We start from the raw sequence: 19,884 nt of genomic DNA, 5'->3' as shown, positions 1-19,884 counted from the left end.
CAAATATAAATTAAGTCTAACATAAACATAAGTAAAACATCAACAATGTAAATTCACTGTAGGAAAACTATAATTTGGTCTCATTGACAAAGATTTTTTTCCACAAGATTTTATCCTGTGCCATGTTGGCATAACTAGAAACTGACTTTTGAGATTAAGTTCTTCTGGACCAGTAATTAACCCTGGTATACACACCAAGTATGTCACAGGAGTGTGCTGACCAGGACACTACTGGATTCCTCATACTCATATTCTGGAGATTATACCATAGGCAAAGGCATGAAAATCTGAAGTCTAATCTCGTTCCATATCTTTGGAATGATGCCAAATCCTGCTACATTAACACATCAAATAAGCCAGATGTGAATAAATCCACTTCACCACTAGTCTATTTCTAAACAGAGACAATTTATTAATAACAAGCTGTATAATACTGAAAAGGATATGAGTTTCATACATTTAAGATTTTTCATAGCTATGCTTCTAGAAAAAAAAAACTCACTACATCAAGTACTCCTAAAACTAGGCCATAATAGAATTCCTAAACTGATTAACTATAGAAACTATATGTTAAAAGAGATTTAAGACTCTTCTCTATCTGTGACAACCTCACCATGTTTCAATAGTTCAGAATCAAAAAATTTCACTCCACCCCGAGAAGTGTCGTGAAATTTTCAAGATGTGAAACCCTTATTGGAGGCATAGAAATAAACCTAGATTGAGGACCCTCAACCTTTTCCCTTTTGCTTCTTGATAGATAATTCTCTGGACTAGTCTAGCCACGACATCTAGGACTTTACGATTTCTCAGAGCTATGATTCTAGAACTGGACAAAAAACTCATTTAAATCAAGTACTCCCAAATCTATGCCATAATAGAATTCTTAGATTAATTATAGAAGCTATATGTTAAAATAAATTTTATGGATGAATTATGTCTTATGTATGAACTTGAGAGTAAAGATAGAATATGCTCCTCAAGCTACTTTGGTTATAGCAGTCACCACTTTTCCTGGGCCTGTCCCATACAGACCTATTTAACTCAACCAGAACTAGAATTCATCAACAGTGTGGTTTTAAGGCCAAAGCTTCAGAATAATTTTTAAAATGCTAATTTTCCAGCCCTTGTCCTCTGCACATATATATCCTTTTGAGAACCTTAGGGGGAAGGAGGAGCTGAAATAGAAACTAATTTGGCTATAAAACACTTTCTTAATCTCTCCCCATCACCATTCCAAATATTCTCCCATTTTTTAAAGATGTCATTTTGCTTACCTTATTTTTAAGAAAAAATTTATTCCTGCAGATCAAAAATTTCCTGCAACCACTTGAGAATTTCTGTGCTACTAAGCATTTGATGACTAATTTCTTGCAGATGTAAAAATACATTTGTGAGCTGCAGTAACATAAAGTTCATTGTTACAAGCATCAATAATAACCTAATGCAGATATAACCAGACATCAGAATGACATTCTCCCATAATGAATACCAGCTTAGAGAAGCTTAGTTATGTTAAGTATGTTAGTTGAATGATAGCGAAATTAAAAAAAAAGAGAAACGTTAAGAAATGATAAGGGCAATTAAGAATCTGATCTAATTATATCAATATTCATTATACATTAGGTTTCTTAGAGATGTCTTAGTTTTCAGTTATGATCAGAAAGGATCAGTAAGTGCTCTTGAGCTAAAAATTACCCTCAAGGTCTTGGCATTTCAGTTAAACCAAATTAACTTAGTGTAGTAATTTTGGGACATTTCACAAAAAAACACTTACACAAAGCAAGAGCTTTGGATCTGCATGAATTAGTTTCACCATGGACAAGAGAAGATACTTACAGCTTCTTGTCTCCATGTCTGTAAGTTTTTCTTTGAATTTAAGGCTTGTTACTTTTTCTTTAAATGTAAGACTCTAAAAACCAAACAAAAACATGGTATCAGACATAAGACTCAGGATAATAGCTATCCAACCTTTTAAAAGATTTTTATTACGAAAAAGCTTTGAAAAAAGCTATTTCTATACTACCAAATGTGTGGTGTAAGTAGAAACACTCAATAGTAAGCATAAGGTCAGTATTATAAAGTTTAAAAAAATGGAAATTGTTTTTGCACCATTTATATTACTTTTTAATCAATCTAATAAAACAATGAAAATCTATTACAATACTAAAAGCTTAGTATCAGGTTGTAAAAAACCTCCTACGTAAAAAACTATTTACCAAAATGTAAAAAACATAAGGGAAAAAACATTTGGTCTCTAGTTCTCATGAATCTCCACAATGGGTAACTCATTAACAAACATTTCCCCACACACATACACACAAGAATTTCACAGACTCTACAGTATTGTCCGTTGTAAGATACAGCATTATTTGATGTCCCAAAAGGAATGAAAACCTACTGTCAATTGTAAGACACCATTTAAAATAAGATATACTCCCAATTTCAGAGAAGAGTAAAAATAAGTGCTTCTTAGAATTAATGAAATATATTATCTAGGCAATCTCTGTATTTACTAGTTTAATTGTAAAATTTGCTTTTTCCTTCGATGGCACTCCAGCTCTTTCAAGTTACAGAATGCACGCATTTTGCCTGAAAAACATTCATAAAATAGAAAGAATTCTGAGAAAGGCAAACATGGAAAATATGTTTCCGTTACAGAGACATAGGATGAATTAAAATAATCACAGATGTTTTTCAACCAAAACTCCAACAATTATATTCTAGATCTATTGTCACCTACTATTATATTTCCTTCCTTTTCTTCTTTAAAAGAACACAAAACTATCTGATTTTGACATGAATGCCTTTATGTAAACATATATATAACATAGAAATAGTAGACTGTATACCAACTCTGGACCCATAATACAAATGTCCAAGTAAGCAGGCTGTGTTTCAAAGTTAAAAAGCAGACATGCATATCTATAACACAAATGAACCATCTTCAATGTTTAAGTGAAATATGCATTTGTTATTATACCCAAGAACACTGAAGGGTTGTAGTCCTCAGAAGGGAAGAATAGCTATTTAAATGCACACACTTATACTCAAGAATGTCACTACAGAAGAGAAATAGCAAACCTTACAAATAGTTTGTTTTTATATTTATAACTGCCCCTTAACCCCTAGGCAAATGTTTCACCAAATGATTTAATACATTCTGGTTTTACTGTTTGCTCTCTTTCAACTGTATTTTTTCCTCACTCTAAGTTGAGGTGTTTCACCTTAGATCAAGCTGAAACTTTGATTAAACAAATGTATTTACTTTGACGTAACTAAGTGTAACTATCAAATGACTTTTCCCTGATGCAGCCATTGCACAGGAACACAAGAGCAGAGAACAAGTAGTAGACATCAGAATTTTTCCATAAGAATCACTTCCAAAGAAAGTAAATAGAGTCATATGCCACATAACATTTCAGTCAGTGACAGACAATATGTAACAGCACTGAAAAATTCCTATCACCTAGTGACATAGCCATCTTGATGTCCAAGTACAATGCATTACTTTTTGTTTGTAGTGATGCTGGTGTAAACAAACTTTCACTTCTAGTCATATAAAAAAAGTATAGCACATTCAATTTTGTATAGTATACAATACTTGATAATGAGAATAAATAACTGTTACTGGTTTATGTATTTACTATAATGTATTTATTTGTTTTTTGAGACGGAGTCTCGCTCTGTCATCCAGCCTGGAGGGCAGTGGCATGATCTTGGCTCACTGCAACCTCCGCCTCCTGGGTTCAAGCGATTCTCCTGCCTCAGCCTCCTGAGTAGCTGGGACTAAAGCTGCAAGCCACCACACCCGACTTACTTTTTTGTATTTTTAGTAGAGAAGGGCTTTTGCCATGTTTTCCAGGCTGGTCTCAATTCCTGACCTCAGGTGATCCACTCGCCTCGGCCTCCCAAAGTGCTGAGACAATAGGCATCAGCCACCAGGCCCAGCCTACTATAGTATACTTTTTATTGTTATTTTAGAGTATACTCCTACTTAAAGATACAACATTAACTATGAAACACAGCCTCAGAAGATCCTTCAGGAGGTACTCCAGAAAAAGGCATTGTTACAAGAGATGACAGCTGGATCCACACGTTATTTCCCCTAAAAACCTTCCAATGGGAGCAGATGTGGAGGTGGAAGACAGTAACACTGATGATCTTGACCCCATGTAGGCCTAGGCTTATGTATATGTTTGTGTCAGTTTTTAACAGTTTTCAAAATGAAAATTAAAATAGAACGTTTTTCAAATAAAAAAACAGGCTATAAAGAAAAATATTTTTACACAGCTAGCTGTACAATGTATTTTAAACTGTTATTACAAGAGTCAAAAAGTTAGAAAATTTAAAAGTTTATAAATTTTAAAAGCTACAGAAAAGTTAATTATCAAAGAAAAAAAATTTTTTTTTTTTTTTTTTTTTTTTGATACGGAGTCTCGCTGTGTCCCCCAGGTTTTGGAGTGCAGTGGCGCGATCTTAGCTCACTGCAAACTCCGCCTCCCGGGTTCACGCCATTCTCCTGCCTCAGCCTCCCGAGTAGCTGGGACTACAGGCACCCGCCAACATGCCCGGCTAATTTTTTGTATTTTTTAGTAGAAACGGGGTTTCACCGAGTTAGCCAAGATGGTCTCGATCTCCTGACCTCGTGATCTGCCCGTCTCGGCCTCCCAAAGTGCTGGGATTACAGGTGTGAGCCACCGTGCCCGGCCGAAAAAATATTTTTTATAAATTTGGTGTAGCTTAAGGGTACAGTGTTTATAAAGTCTACAGTATAGATCCTGAGTATGAGAAAAAAACAAGCATTAAAAGAGGCAGCCTGTGCCCTGGACTCAGGGGCTTCCCTAGGGAATGCCCCACTTGCCCAAAGCAGCGCAGCCTGAACCCAAAACTGTGAGCAGAGAATCCCATGTGTGTTTGAAGGGTTTCCTATGTCCTCTGCGTTCTCCTATAGAAAGCAGCAGGGGTGTGTCGAGCACACACAAGAAGCTCTAACAACACCGTGAGTGCACCCTCATGCTGCTGAGATGCACCCAGACCCTGGACAGGCCGTGGTGAGAACAGCCCGAGGATCGTGGCTGGGGACCACGTCTGGCTTCATGGAGGAAGTCACATGGAGTGCCTTCTCCAAGAAGACGGCCAACGCCCTGCAGGCAGCCCGCTGCACTGTGCCCATCTCAGTCTGTACAAGTGTGGGATTTCATTTGGCAGATCCCCAAGGCAGGAGAGAAAAGGAGGAAAGCTAACCTAACTCCAGGCTCTCCATGGAGTTAGGCTTCTCTAGAAGTGTCTGACAGGAGACATGCGTCCTTGGCCCCGATGAGGCTGCGGGCCATCCCTGCAGTCCTGGCTAGGCAGCCGAGAGGCAGGCCTTGTGGATGCTCCGGGCACAGGTGTTGAGCAAGGTGGTAACCGAGTGCTTGTCCGGGAGCCGCGGCCGCTTGGAGGTCATGCAGTGGTGCACCGACCTGAGGAAGGGGTTGGTGCCTGCAATAGAAGAGTGGGCATGAGCCTGAGGCAGCCGGTGTTGCACCCACGCCCTGCACACCCAGCAGTGCTCTGGGAAGTGGCAGCCCCAGGACTGGCTGAAGCACCAGGAGGAGCCCTGCACGCTGCCTGCCTGGCCGTCGGGCTCTCCTCCCAGAGCCTCATCGTCAGTGAAGAGCTGAATTTGAACGGGATTTGGAGCCCAAGGCTTTGCCTCTGACAACCTTGGGGACCCAGCCCTGGCTCTGCTGTGTGCCAGCTCTGGGCTCAGGGAGACTGACCCCTGCCAACATGACTCTCTCTGGAGCCACATCACCCAGATGGGGCCTTGTGTGCCCAAGCTACTGCTAGGACCTGTCAGTCCCACTGAGCTTCCTAGTGGCCTCTGGGAAAAGCAGGGTCTGTCCTTGAGCCACAGGCTTTCTCACCCCTCAGCCACTGAGCACAGCCACCCTGGACAGCTGACCTGACACAAGATGAAGGGGCAAAGGGACACAGAAGAAGAGCAGAGACCCCTATCTCTCAGGCGACCACTGGAAAACCCGCTCCTGCCCGAATAGCGGGAGCCAGAAGAAGGGAGGAAGGGGCCTGAGCGGGGGAGGGTCACAGAGGCTGTCCCTGCAGCACTGGAAGCCTGATTTTCCAGAATGACCGCTGCCTGCCCTGGGCCCCCAGACAGCTCCTCTGGGTCTGCCCACTGTACAGCCACTGCCGCTCCATCCACAGTGGACTCTGGGTAGCGAAGTCGGTGGGCACATGGTGGCACACTTGGGAAGTCCTTGTCGTTTGCAACACAAAAGGCTGTACCTGTGACCCAGACAAGCCCTGGCCTGCCCCGCCTCACAGCCCTGCTCCCGAACAGGACTCTTCACACCCCGGGAGGTTCCGGTGAGGCTTGTGGCAAGGTTCTGGTGAGGCTTGTGGCAAAGCCTGGATGTCTCTCTGACTCTCGGACTTCCAGACCTGAAGCCCAGAGTGCCCTGCATCGATGGGTGCCCAGAGGTCCTGCCTACTACCTCTCTAGGGCCCCAGGCAAGCAGAGCCGCATCTGTGTTGGGAGATGAGGGTGCGTGGGCTCTGGGGGTGGGGGCAGAGGCAATGGCCAGTCTCTCCTGGGCTCAGTGTATGTGAAGACAGAGCAGACAGCCTGCCGGGACGTGAACACAGGATGGGGTCTGGGCACTGTGCCCTCCGGCCTGGACAACAGAGGCCTGGGGCTGCGGTCGGGCGTTGCTCTCCTGCGCCAGCCTGGCCCTCCTGGACACTTGCCCAGCAGATCAGGCAGACGGTGCCATTGTTTCTGCAGGGAGAAGGGTCCAGGTTTATCATGCACTTGGGGTCCAGCCTGGCCACCAAGCCCTGGAGCATGCTGGGGATGCTCTGCCGCTGGTCGTCCTCATGCCTGTGCTTCTGGGTGCATACCACCAGGGCCCTGAGGAGGCAGCATGGTGACCACATTGGATACACATGGCCCAGGGCTGGCCAGCTGCCCTCTGCAAAGCCCAGCCCAGCTGGATGTATGTGATGAGTGGGTCATGGATGGCAGTCACGGCTGGAGTGAATGTGCGGTACAGGGAATGGTTGAAGAGGGTGAGTGGATGTTGGCCAGGACAGCATCCAGGAGCTGCTGGCATAGGTACTGCTGTTTGGTTGGCAGCACCAGGGGCAGTGGGCCGGAGGTAGGATGGGCACGGTCAGAAGCCCGGGACCTGAGGGTTCTCCGTTTAGGGGGCCTTCCCACCCCAGGCCAGTCCTCACTCACAGCCGGATTCCCAAGGCCTCTCTCACAGCCTCCACCCTTGTGCAGACAATGTTGGCCGATCCTGGGTATAATCCCCACCCCCACAGCCTTGTCCTCCCCAGAGTCCCTGCCCCCTGTGACCCACGGGGGTCACAGACAGAGGGTGACTTCTCCCACGTTCCCACCCAGTACAGCAAACCTGGCCTGGAAGAGGCCTGGTGGGCAGGGTCTCAGGTCAGGCCGAGCCCCTACCCAGCCTGACCGTGAAGGCCCCTCCAGTGGTGCTCCCAGGAGCTCTTGGGGGAGCCCCAGTTCCCCCAGGGGTCCCCAGCATCCCACTTACCACCGCCATGTCATTCTTGAGTTTCTCCAGGGTGATGTCACACTTTGGCAAGGTCTTCAGGGTACCTGCAGAGACAGGGGACTTGGGTTGAGCTCCGTGCTGGAGGGCTGGGAGACATGGCAGGTCTCAGGCTCGGATCTGGGATCCCAACCACTGCCACCGGGCCTCGGCCCTCAGAAACCTCTGCAGGAGCTCCCTCCAGCTGACCAGCTGTTCCCAGACCCAGAGTCTACGCAGGCGGCCCTCACCCCCAGGAGTGCCCATCCCTGTTGGCAGTGACGCAATGGGTCAAGAGAAGGGACCGCGGCCCTGACCAGGCTGGGAATGCCTCAGTTGCACCTAGGCCAGTCCCTGTCCTGCTCAGTCCTATAATCCTAACGAAGAATCAACTCAAGAAGGCCTGAAAGACCACGCAATAGTGACTAGCATTCTATCTGGACAAGCAGAACAGAGAGACACTTCTAGCTGGGGGTGGGGGGACAGCCTGAGTTTAGAGGGAGGTATAGGTCAATGCCCATGCAGTTTTGAGGTGCTGCCCGAGCTCACAGCAGCCCGTGGCCGGTGGCCCTGCCTTCCACCTGCTTCTCACCAGCACCGTCTTGTTTCATTTTCATGACAGCACACGTGGGCTGCAAATGGGGTAACTGAGATGCAGTCGCCTGCCCATGGTCACCAGGAAGTCAGGGCAGAGCTCCAGGTCATGCTCAGGCCCATCACAGCCAGCTGATGGTCAGGCCACTGCAAGCTGGGCCACCAACTACTGGCTGGATGAGACCTGGCTGTGATGGGCCAGCATGAGGGCCACAGCAGTGGTCAGGAGTAGGGCAAAGGCTGGGCACTGGCCAAGATGAAGCCTGGGCTCGAAGCCCCAGCACACACCAGAGTGGAGACTTGGAGGCCTCTGTCCAGTGCCCAAAGAGCTGCCTGGGGCCTTTGATAAACCCACATCATCACCAAATGCCCATCCATGGCTGGGCGACCCACGCCCTTGTGGACCCTACGTTGGCTGTGGGCAAAACTCACTACTTGGAGAGGTCTGTCACAATGTCCAGAAGGCTCTTCATCTTGCTCAGGCCCTTTTTTCTGTCTGGGACAGCAGAGGGGACCCTAAGACATGAGCCCGGTGGCATTCCCAGGGCGCTGGCCCCCACCTTGGCCACAGCCCACCTTCGTTCTTCTCGATCTTGTTGACCACGCGGTGCAGGGGCTTGATGCGCTTGGACAGCTGCTTCAGCTTGTCCCAGTACAGCTGCTCCTCGCCCGGCTGGAGCCAGCTGGACTCATGACAGAGCTGGAGTCACTGCAGGACTATGGGCAGGCGAGGCCACAGCCCTAGACCCTCAGGTGGGGAGCTTGGGCTCTGAGGGCCCCAGAGCTCACACGAATGGTACCACCCGAGGCCTTGTAAAGGTGAGGGGTGACCTAGCACCTCAACCCGCCAGGCCGTGTACATCTCACACGATGGAGCTGTGGGTCCCATGCCCGGCTTACCAGGTGTGTGTAAAGGCCTAGGGGAGGGGACACTGGAGTTCTGTGGGGTTTGTGCTGTTTCTGGGTGCTGGGAAGGCTGCGGTGTGGGACTGGGCAGGAAGCTACAGGGGGCGGGGCAGGGCTGGAGCTGCAGCCAAGCGGGAGAAACATGGGAGCTGGGCCCAGGCAGGGCAGCCACCAAACTCACTCTGCAACAAACCACAGTGGCGACCACTCCCCATCCTCCTTCCCAGGCCAGCTGGGCGGGGACCTCACCTGAAACAAAGGGTGGGAAAACTGGCAAGACCAGCACCAGAGCACAGGCTCAGCATGGGCCAAGAGCACAAACAGCTGGTGTCCTGCTTCTGGAAGGTGGTGGGATGGCAGCGAGACTGCAGAGTGGACACTTCCTTCAGCCAGAAGCCCCACGAGCACACCAGCTGGGTGTGCACCAGCTGAACACACCGGCTGTTCCATGGCTGCTCACTTTCCAAATACCAAGAAATGGAAAGAAAAGGGAAGTTTGGCCTGGCACAGTGGCTCATGCTTGTAATCCCAGCACTTTGGGAGGCTGAGACAGGTGGATCAGTTGAGGTCAGGAGTTAAAGACTAGCCTGGCCTGTCTCTACTAAAAATACAAAAGAAAAATTAGCTGGGCATAGTGGCACGTGCCTGTAATCCCAGCTACTTGGGAGGCTAAGGCAGGAGAATCGTTTGAGCCTGGGAGGTGGAGGTTGCTGTGAGATGAGATCACGCCACTGCATTCCAGCCTGGGTGACAGAACAAGACTGTGTCAAAAGAAAAAAAGAAAAAAAAAAGGGAAGTTCTAGGCTGAGCGCGATAGCTCACGCCTGTAATCCCAGCACTTTCGGAGGCTGAGGTGGGCAGATCTCTTGAGGCCAGGAGTTCGAGACGAGCCTGGCCAATGTGGTGAAACCCTGTCTCTACTAAAAATACAAAAATTAGCTAGACATGGTGGCAGGTGCCTGTAATCCCAGCTCCTTGGGAGGCTGAGGCAGAATAATCACTTGAACCTGGGAGGCAGGGGTTGCTGTGAGCCAAGATCTCGCCACTGCACTGCAGCCTGGACAACAGAATGAGACTCTGCAGAAAGAAAAGAAAAGAAAAGGAAGAGAATAGAAGAGAAGAGAAGAGAAGAAAGAAAAACGAAAAGAAAAGAAAAGAAAAGAAAAGAAAAGAAAAGAAAAGAAAAGAAAAAAGAAAGAAAGGAAAAGAGCATCTCATTTTCCTGCTGGGCTTGACCTGCGGTGTTTAGATGAAGGAGGTCCTGGACAGGGGAGGGATGGTCCGAAGAGGCAAGAGGAGCAGCTTCCACTGGCTGGGCAGTCACCACATACCACCACCATGCTGGCCCTCAACACACACCACATCTTTCCTTTGCATGAGAGACCAGGACAAGGGAGGCCCCAGCAGGCCTGAGGACACGTGGAGACACACAGGGAAGTGTGGCAGACAGGCTCCAACCTTGTCACACAAGGTGGTCAGCCTCCCCCAGCTGTAAGTGAACATGACTTCTGTGGTGTGTTTCACACAAGACTCCATCTAAGAAAGAAGGTGACTGCTGGGCACGGTGGCTCACACCTGTAATCCCAGCACTTTGGGAGGCTGAGGAGGGCAGATCACCTGAGATCAGCCTGGCAAACATGGTGAAACCCAGTCTCTACTATACTTTTACTGACAAAGCAAACAATGAACATAATGTACAGAAATCTTGAGGACAAATAGACTTCAAAAGCACAAACAACAAAAGCAAAGTTGTAATTACATTATACTTGTCAAAAGCACAAGCAACAAAGGCAAAGATGTAATTATATTAAACTTAAAACCTTCTGCAAAGCAGAGGAAGTCATCAGTAGAAGAAACAACTCGGAGAATGGAAGAAAATATTTGCAAACTATGCATCAGCCAAGGGGTTAATACACAAAATATATAAAGAACTCAAACTACTCAAAAGCAAAAATACAAATAATCTGATTTTTAAAAATCTACCCAAAACCTTTGTCTCCCACCATTATTTCCCCACCTTTTCTCGACTGCCTTTGGCCCCCCTCTCCCTTGCCACCCATTTTCTTCCTCCATCTACCCCAAAACTTTTTCCCCACCATTTCTTCCCCCACCATCATTTCGCAAAGCCTTCTCTACTCTCCCGCTCACCATCCTTTTCCCCATCCATCTACCCAAACACTTTCCCCAGTTTTCTCCCACCATCTTTGCCCCTTCTCCCAGGCCACCTTCTTTTTCCCCGTCCCACTCTCATCACCATCTTTTGCTCCTTTATCTAAGCAAAAATACTTTCCCCCATCTTTTCCCAAAGCCTTCTCCCCACTCCTGCTGCTCACTCTTTTCCCCCTTCATCTACCCAAAAATTGTTTTCCTCATCGTTTTTCCCCCTGCTCCTCCTTGCCACCCTCTCCCTTCTCCATCTACCCGAAAACATTTCCCCATAGCCTTTTCGCAAAGCCTTCTCTCCACTCCTGCCCACTTCCTTCTTTTCTCCCTCCGTCTACCCCTCAAGGTTTTCCCCACCATCTTTTCACAGTCTTTCCCCCTTCCCACTCGTCCTCCTTTGCCCTATCCTGCTTGCCACTCTTTTTTGCCTTCCACTTACCCCAAACTATTTTTCCATTTTTTTCCCCAACCCTCTTTTCCCGCTACCTCTCGCCACCGTCTTTTCTCCTCCTCGTCACTCTTCTTCCCCCCTCCATCTACCCAAACACTTTTAACCTATTGTCTTTTCCTTCTCCACTGTCTTTCTTTTCTGCTCACTTTTCTGCCCACTTCTTTTTGCAAAACCTTGTCTTCCTCTCGCTGGCTACCCTTTTCCCTTCCCCCACTTGTTGCCCTCTTTTCGCCCTCTACCCAAAAACTTTTCTCCCCACTGTCTTTTCACGAAACCTTCTCTACCTACTGCTCACCCTCGTTTCCCCCCTACCCTCTCTTTCCTCGTCTCCTTTGACACACTTTTCCTCCTCCATCTACCCATAAACTTTTTACCCACTGTCTTTCTGCAAAACCTTCCCTCCCACTCCCCACCCTGTTTCTCTCCATCTACCCAAAAACTTTCTTTCCCACCATCTTTTCCTCACTGTCTTTTTGCAACGCCTTCTTCTGCTCGCTATTCTCTTTTCCTTTTGTCACTAAACACCCTCTTTACCTCCCTCCATCTATCCCAAAACTATTTTCCTCCTCCTACCGCTGACGCCGCACTGCTTTCTTCATCGCCATCACCACCAACCGCATTGAGGCGAGCCACGCTGCCGCGGCTCCAGCCTCCAGCGTACGGCCTGTGATTACCAATTACCAGTCCTCTAATCCGGGCACTGAGCAGCTCTACAGGAAGATACGGGAACCTGGAACGACCTGCCTTCCCTTCAGGATCATTCATATACTGAGGTTATACATATATATGCAGGTTCCTGGACTGCATGTTCTGATTGGATGAGAAAAACCCTCCAGGGTTACTCGGATTGGACTTTATTATCATGTTCTGATTGGATGAGAGCAAGTCTTAAGACGACCAATCACAGCATGAAAATAAAGTCCAATCAGAGTAGGCCTAGAGGTTTTTCTCTCATCCAGTCAGAACATGTAGTCCAGGAACGCATGTGCGAAACCTCCATATATAAAACACGGTGAGGCCAGCTTCAGATTATTTGGGGTGATTTGGTGGTGGTGTTGTGTGCTGTGCTTAGAGGACTAGAGAGGGGCTGCCGTCTGCTGCCGGCTGGAGTCGGGGCGCTGGCTCCCTCTGGTTGGTGGTGGTGATGGAGCTGTAGGAGGGCGGCCGGCAGTGGGAGCTTCTCCTGCGGGGCAGGAGGAAGAGTAGAAGGGAGAGGACCCCACGCATGCTGGAGGCTGGAGCCTGTGCCATGGCGGCTCGCCTCGCTGCGATTGGTGGTGAAGTCGGACGCTGCACCTCGGCCAGAGTGGTAGAGATGTCGTTGGGTAGGTGAGTTTTCTGGGGCTGCACTGCCCGCCTCTGGGGGCAGGGCTTGGGTGTCATTTTGGGGCTCACTGCCCGAGGCTGCACTGCCTGTGGCAGGTGGCTGGTTGGGAGTGCACTCTGGGGTTGTATTGTTGGCGGTGGGGGGGTTGGCTGGCTATCGGAGGCTACACTGCCCACGGAGGTGAGGGTGGTGGGGGGAGGCAGGTTGTGTGCACTAATGTGTACTGCTGGTGGTGGGTGATGGATTAGGGGTGCTATTTTCTGCTCCACTGTCTGTGGCAGGGGGTGGGTTGGGTGGTTATCTGGAGCTACAACGCTGGCAGTGGGCGGTGGTTTAGGGGTGTTAGAGTGCTGCACTGACCTCACTTGGGGTGCGCTATCAGGAGTTGCACTGCCTGTGGCAGGGTGGGGGGGCAGCAGGTTTGGGGCACTGTCTGGTGCAGCAACACCTGTGGCTGGGTCAGGTTGTGGGCACTGTAATATGCTACACTGCCTGTGGGGGGGGGTGTGGCTTGGGAGGGGTACTGGGGTTATACTGCCTGCAGCTAGCATGGGATGTGTTGGGTGTGCTAACCGGGGGCTACACTGCTGGTGGCAAGGGGCAGGTTAGGGGTGCTGTCAGGGGCTACACTGCATGGCATTGATGGGCTGCAGAGGTGGCAGCAACAGCAATAGTGGTGCCGCCTCCTTTCTCCTTCCAGTGACCATTCTTCTTTTCCCAGATTCCAGACTCTAGAGGATGATCTCCTCCTGCTCATGCAATTGTGAGCATGGCAGGGCCCCCACACCCACCGTGGTTCTGTGGCCCGTGCCTCACACTGTGTGTTTCGGAGACCACCTGGGACTACCAGGCAGGGATTAGTGGGCATCATGGGGGAATGTGGGGCCAGGGCACTGTGGGTGGAGGCGCCAGGAACAGGAACCAGCACTTGGGTGGGGAGGGCTGGCTGGGTCTGAGTTTCTCCTACTCCTGCTCCTGGAGGAGTGCAGCCCTGGTGGGCCCAGCAATTTCTGGCCAGCTGCACCTGGATGGGAGCAGTTTCAGCAAAGGCACTCACACCCACCCCAGGCCCCAGTTCCCAGCCAGCTTTTGCCAGAAGGAGAGGCTGGACTTTGGAGGGTGGGTGTGAGTGCCTTCACTGAAATTGGTCCTTGCCACCCAGTGGCCAGCGTGACAAGGTGAGGCTCTAATAGTACCACTCCCTGCATCCCATTCTAGGCTTTTCTGGCTTTGCCCTCCCAGCTGCCCCAAGCCAGGCTGGAGGAGGAGGAGAAGGAAGAGTCACCTGTGGTAAACTGGAGCCTGCATATGGTGTGGCTCTGCAGCTGGTCTCATGAGATTGGTGACAGTGACGGAGACTGCAGCTCGACTGGAGTGGTAGGAGGGTGCCCGCGGGGACAAGGTGGTAGGAACCTTGTAGGGTGGGCTGCTGCATTGAGGGTGGCAGCGGTTGTATTCGTATCAGTGCTAGTGGTGGTAGCAGCAGCAAGTCTGTGGGTTGGGAAGGGGGAGTAGGAGCACTGCAGGGCCCAGCCCGACCTAGGGGTGGGGAGGAACCTGCGGGTACTGTACCGGGCCTCGGTGGCAGTGGTGGAGGCGCACCGAGGGAAAGGAGGAGTCCTCCCCCTTCTCCTGCAATCTCTGGAGGGTGCCCTCCTCCTGCTGGTGACTGAGCCAGGTGTGAGGGGCAGAATTGTCTCATTCTTAACAAAACTTACGGGGTGACTATTTGTGTATCTTTTTTGTTCCTTTTTTGTTGTGATAGTCTCGGACTTTTTCAAATTTCATGAATTGGGGAAGGGGATAAAAGGTATCATAGTAGGCCTTCTAATTCCCACACCTTCTCATTTTTCTTTTTCTAGTCTGTATTGTCGTCTTCTCATCTTCTTGTTTCTCTTCATTTTTTTTTTGATGCTGCTTCTATTTCGTGTTTCTATTGTGGTTTATCCTTCTCTTTTTGTTTTCTTTATGCCAAGCAATGGCCTTAACAAACAACAAACCGAAACTGAGTTAAAAAGAAACTGCTTGTCCCTGTGTTGTATTTTTAAAATATAACTGGTCTCCTACTATGTTTTAGAGATGAGGAAAAAAATCAGTTGTATTAGTTACTTGAATAGGTATGCTTTCATGATCCTGTTAACCCACTTATGCCTAGTGTTCCATTATTAGAATGCTGAGCATGAGGAAGTTACTTCCATCACACTGCTTAGGGTCGTCGACAAGGTCTGGTTTTTCACTCATGCAAAAATTCAAAAAATTGCATCCTCTGGCATAAGTGGGCTAATGGGTTGTAAGTAGTTACTCAAGGAATTAAAAAATGAAGCATCACATAAAATATCAGTAGCAAACAGCCATTTCATCTCACATTTGTCTGGAGCTATGCAAGAGTCACGGGGGTAATAAGTTCCAATTTATGAGATTATTAAGTGAACTGTATTCTTTTCATTTTATGTCTCTGCCACCATTTTCTTTTTTTCTTTCTTTCTTTTCTTTTTTTTTTTTGAGACAGAGTTTCACTCTTGTTGCCCAGGCTGGAGTGCAATGGGGTGATCTCAGCTCACCGCAACCTCTGTCTCCTGGGTTCAAGTGATTCTCCTGCCTCAGTTTCCCGAGTAGCTGGGATTACAGGCATGTGCCACCATGCCCAGCGAATTTTGTATTTTTGGTAGAGACGGGGTTTCTCCATGTTGGTCAGGCTGGTCTTGAACACCTGACCTTAGGTGATCCACTTGTCTCAGCCTCCCAAAGTGCTGGGATTACAGGTGTGAGCCACCACGCCAGGCTCTCTGCCATTTTCAAGAGTATTGTCACCTGCATGAGCAAACCTGGTTCATCACCACCTCTTTGCAAGAGAAAAAGGAAGGGGGGAGAATCCTGTGTAACTTTTTTTTTTTTTGAGACAAAGTCTAGCTCTTGCCCCCAGGCTGGAGTATGATGGTGTGATCTTGGCTCACTGCAGCCCCCACCTCCTGGGTTCAAGCAATTCTCCTGCTTTGGCCCCCTTAGTAGCTGGGATTACAAGTACCTGCCACCACCCCTGGCTAATTTTTGTATTTTTAGTAGAGACGGGGTTTCACCATGTTGGTCAGGCTGGTCTAGAACACCTGACCTTAGGTGATACACCTGCCTTGGGGAACAGTGGTGTTTGATTATATGAGTAAGTTCTTTAGAGGTGATGCATGAGATTTTGGTGCACCCAACACCTGTACAGTATACACTCTATATAATTTGTAGTCTTTTATTCCTCACCCCCCCTACCTTTTCTCCCAAGTCCCCAAAGTCCGTTGTAGTATTCTAATGCCTTTGCATCCTCATAGCTTAGCTCCCTCTTACTAACAAGAGCATACGATGTGTGCTTTTACATTCTTACGTTACTTCACTTAGAATGATAGTCTTTGATCAGCTGGGGGTGGTGGCTCATGCCTGTAATCCCAGCACTTTGGGAGGCCAAGGCAGGTGGCTCGCAAAGGTCAGGAGATCAAGACCATTCTGGCTAACATGGTGAAACCCAGTCTCTACTAAAAATACGAAAAATTAGCTGGGCATGGTGGTGGGCTCCTGTAGTCCCAGCTACTTGGGAGGCTGAGGCAGGAGAATGGCATGAACCTGAGAGGCGGAGGTTGCAGTGAGCTGAGATCATGCCACTGCACTCCAGCCTGGGCGACAGAGCGAGACTCTGTCTCAAGGAAAAAAAAAAAAAGAATAATAATAGTCTCTGATCTCATCCAGGTTGCTGTGAATCCTGTTATTTTTTTCCCTTTTTATGGCTGAATAGTATTCCATGATGTGTATCACAATTTCTTAATCTACTCATTGATGGGCATTTGGGCTGGTTACATACTTTTGCTATTGTGAATTGTGCTGTTATAAACTTGCGTGTGCAGGCATCTTTTTTATATAATGACTTTTCTTCTCTGGGTAGATACCCAGTAATGGAATTGCTGGATTAAATAATAGTTCTACTTTTAGTTCTTTAAGAAATCTCCACACTGTTTACTATAGTGGTTGTACTAGTTTACATTCCCACTAGCAGTATAACAGTGTTCCCTTTTCACAACATGTCCACCAATATTTTTTATTTTTTGATGTTTTGATTGTGGCCATTCTTGCTGGAGTAAGCTGGCATGGCATTGTGGGCTTTTTTTTTTGAGACGGAGTCTGCTGTGTTGCCAGGCTGGAGTGCCGTGGTGTAACCTTGGCTCACTGCAACTTCCACCTCCTGGGTTCAAGGGATTCTCCTGCCTCAGCCTCCCGAGTAGCTGGGACTACAGGTGCCCGCCACCACTCCTGGCTAATTTTTGTATTTTTAGGACAGATGGAGTTTCACCATGTTGGCCAGGGTAGTCTCGATCTCTTGACCTTGTGATCCACCCGCTTCAGCCTCCCAAACTGCTGGGATTTCAGGTGTGAGCCACCGCGCCCGGCCTGACATTGTGGTTTTGATTTGTATTTCCCTGATTATTAGTGATGATGAGCATTTTTTCATGTTTGTTGGCCATTTTTTATATCTCCTTTTGAGAATTGTCTATTCAAGTCCTTAGCCCATTATTTGAAAGGATTGGTTTTTTTCCCTGTTAATTTGAGTACCTTGTAGATTCTGGATATTAGTCCTTTCTCAGATGTATAGATTGTGAATTTTCTCCCATTCCGTGGGTTGTCTGTTTATTCTGCTAATTGTTCTTTTGCTGTGCAGAAACTTTTTGGCTTAATTAAGTCTCACCTGTCTATCTTCATTTTGTTGTTGCACTTGCTTTTGGGTTCTTGGTCATAAAGTCTCTGCCTAAGCCAATGTGTAGAAGGGGTTTTCCAGTGTTACCTTCTAGAATTCTTATGGTTTCAGGTCTCAGATTTAAGTTGACTTTTGTATAAGGTAAGAGATGGGGATCCAGTTTCATTTCTTGGGATGTGGCTTGCCAATTATCCAAGCACCGTATGTTGAGTAGGGTGTCCTTTCCCCACTTTGTTTTTGTTTGGTTTGTCAAAGACCAGTTGGCTGTAAGTATTTGGATTTACTTCTGTGTTCTCTATTCTATTCCATTGGTCTATGTGCTTATTTTCATACCGGTATCTTGCTGTTTTGCTGACTATGGCCTTGTAGTATAGATTGAAGCCAGGTAACGTAATGCGTCCAGAATTGTTCTTTCTGCTTAGTCTTGCTTTGGCTATGCGGGCTCTTTTTTGATTCCATATGAATTTTAGAATTATCAGGAGTCACCAGGTGCTGCGGCAGCTTCAGGATAACTTGAGGGCGCATCCTGGGGAAGAAACACCTCCTGTCCGTGGCGCTGACTGCTGAGGACAGAGCTTTGGTGTGGCTTCTCCATGGCCCAGCTTCTTTGGAGCGTTTTTCTTTCATGGTAAGTACAGAAGCTTTCGTTTTCTGAAATGTTCTGTGTATTTCTGCTAGATTCTCTCTCCTTTTTTCTCTCTTGATATCTTACCATTAATTTTACAGTAGTACTCATTCCCTGAGGGCTTTTGAGGTTGGAACGTGTAGGAGGCTTTAGGGCTGTTTCTGAGGGAGACTCCCCCTGTAGACGGAGAGAGAGGAAAGCTCTGGCTGTGGGAGGAAGGGGAAGCCCAGCCCAGGTGGGGTGTAGGGGCCAGGCCCCAGTTTGGCTGCCTTGCATCCAAGCCTCAGATGGAAGGAAAGGATCCACCTTAACCTCCAGGGTTTGCTGATTTTTTAAATTGTTTTTATTTTTTTGGAGATACAGTCTTGCCCTGTTGCCCAGGCTGGAGTGCAGTGGCAGATCTCAGTTCACTGCAGCCTCCACTTTCTGGGCTCGGGGGATTCTCCAGCCTCAGCCTCTCCATTAGCTGTGCTTGTGCCACCATGCCCAGCTATTTTTTTTTCATATTTTTGGTGGCCACGGAGTTTTGCCATGTTGGCCAGGCTTTTCTCGAACTTCTGAGCTCAAAGCAATCCTCCCACTTTGGCTTCCATAAGTACTGGGATTACAGGCATGAACTACTGTGCCTGGTCTGCTGAATTTTGTTTTTCTTGTATTTTTGGTAGGGACAGGGTTTCGCCATGTTGCCCAGGCTGGTCTCAAACTTCTGAGCTCAAAGCAGTCCTCTCACCTCAGCTTCCCAAAGTGCCGGGATTACAGGCATGAACTACTGCACGTGGTCTACTGAATTTTTACATTTGTTTCCCAGCCGTCGGGACGTAAGGGTCACTTTTCTCAACACCCCACCCCGCCTCCCCAGCAGCGTCTGCCTAACTCTGTCCCTCTAGTCATGGCCACCTGACTGTGGAGGAAGCTCCCTTCCATGTGGTTTAATGTCTTCTTTGCAGAAATGTCTGTTCAGGTTCCCTGCTCAGTTTTGGATGGATCATTTTTTTGTTGTTGCTACTTAGTACTATTAATGTGTTGCATATTTTCCATAACAACCCCCGTTAGCCGATATGTGTTTCGTTCTCCCAGCCTTTCTCTTTGGGCTCATTGTTTGCTTTTCTTTGCAAAAACTTTTCACTTTGATGTAGTAATGCATGTTTTTTTAAGGCCAGGCATGATGGCTCATGCCTGTAATACAAGCACTTTGGGAGGCCAAGGTGGGCAGATCACTTGAGCCAAAGAATTTGAGACCAGCCTAGGCAACGTGGCAAAACTTCATTTCTACAAAAAAATTTGCCAGGTGTGGTGGTGTGTGCCTGTAGTTCCAGCTATTCAGGAGGCAGAGGTGGGAGGATCACTTGTGCCGGAGAGGTCAAGGCTGCAGTGAGCCGTGATCATGCCACTGCACTCCAGCCTGAGTGACAGAGTCCCTGTCTCAAAAAAAAATTTTTAGTCTTTTTAGTAACATTCATTTCAATAAGAGTGAAATGACATCTGAGTGTGGTTTTGAAGTATTTTTTTTGATGAATAGTGATG

General features: G+C 47.9%; 1 long non-coding RNA gene and 1 pseudogene across 1 annotated transcript; one reads left to right on the top strand and one right to left on the bottom strand.

The window, feature by feature from the left end:
* Window positions 1-1,780: 1,780 nt before the first annotated feature.
* On the bottom strand, window positions 1,781-11,232 carry LOC129478522 (mediator of RNA polymerase II transcription subunit 15-like; annotated as a pseudogene).
* Window positions 11,233-12,738: 1,506 nt separating this feature from the next.
* On the top strand, window positions 12,739-18,351 carry LOC129479352 (uncharacterized). Its single transcript, XR_008656660.2, has 3 exons — window positions 12,739-13,004; window positions 14,225-14,383; window positions 18,206-18,351. It is a non-coding gene; the product is annotated as an uncharacterized lncRNA (long non-coding RNA).
* Window positions 18,352-19,884: the final 1,533 nt, after the last annotated feature.

This window comes from Symphalangus syndactylus, chromosome 3, assembly GCF_028878055.3.
Source record: "Symphalangus syndactylus isolate Jambi chromosome 3, NHGRI_mSymSyn1-v2.1_pri, whole genome shotgun sequence".
Lineage (NCBI taxonomy): Eukaryota > Metazoa > Chordata > Mammalia > Primates > Hylobatidae > Symphalangus > Symphalangus syndactylus.
Note: the sequence above shows the minus strand (reverse complement) of the source record. Positions and strands in the feature narration are given on the sequence as shown.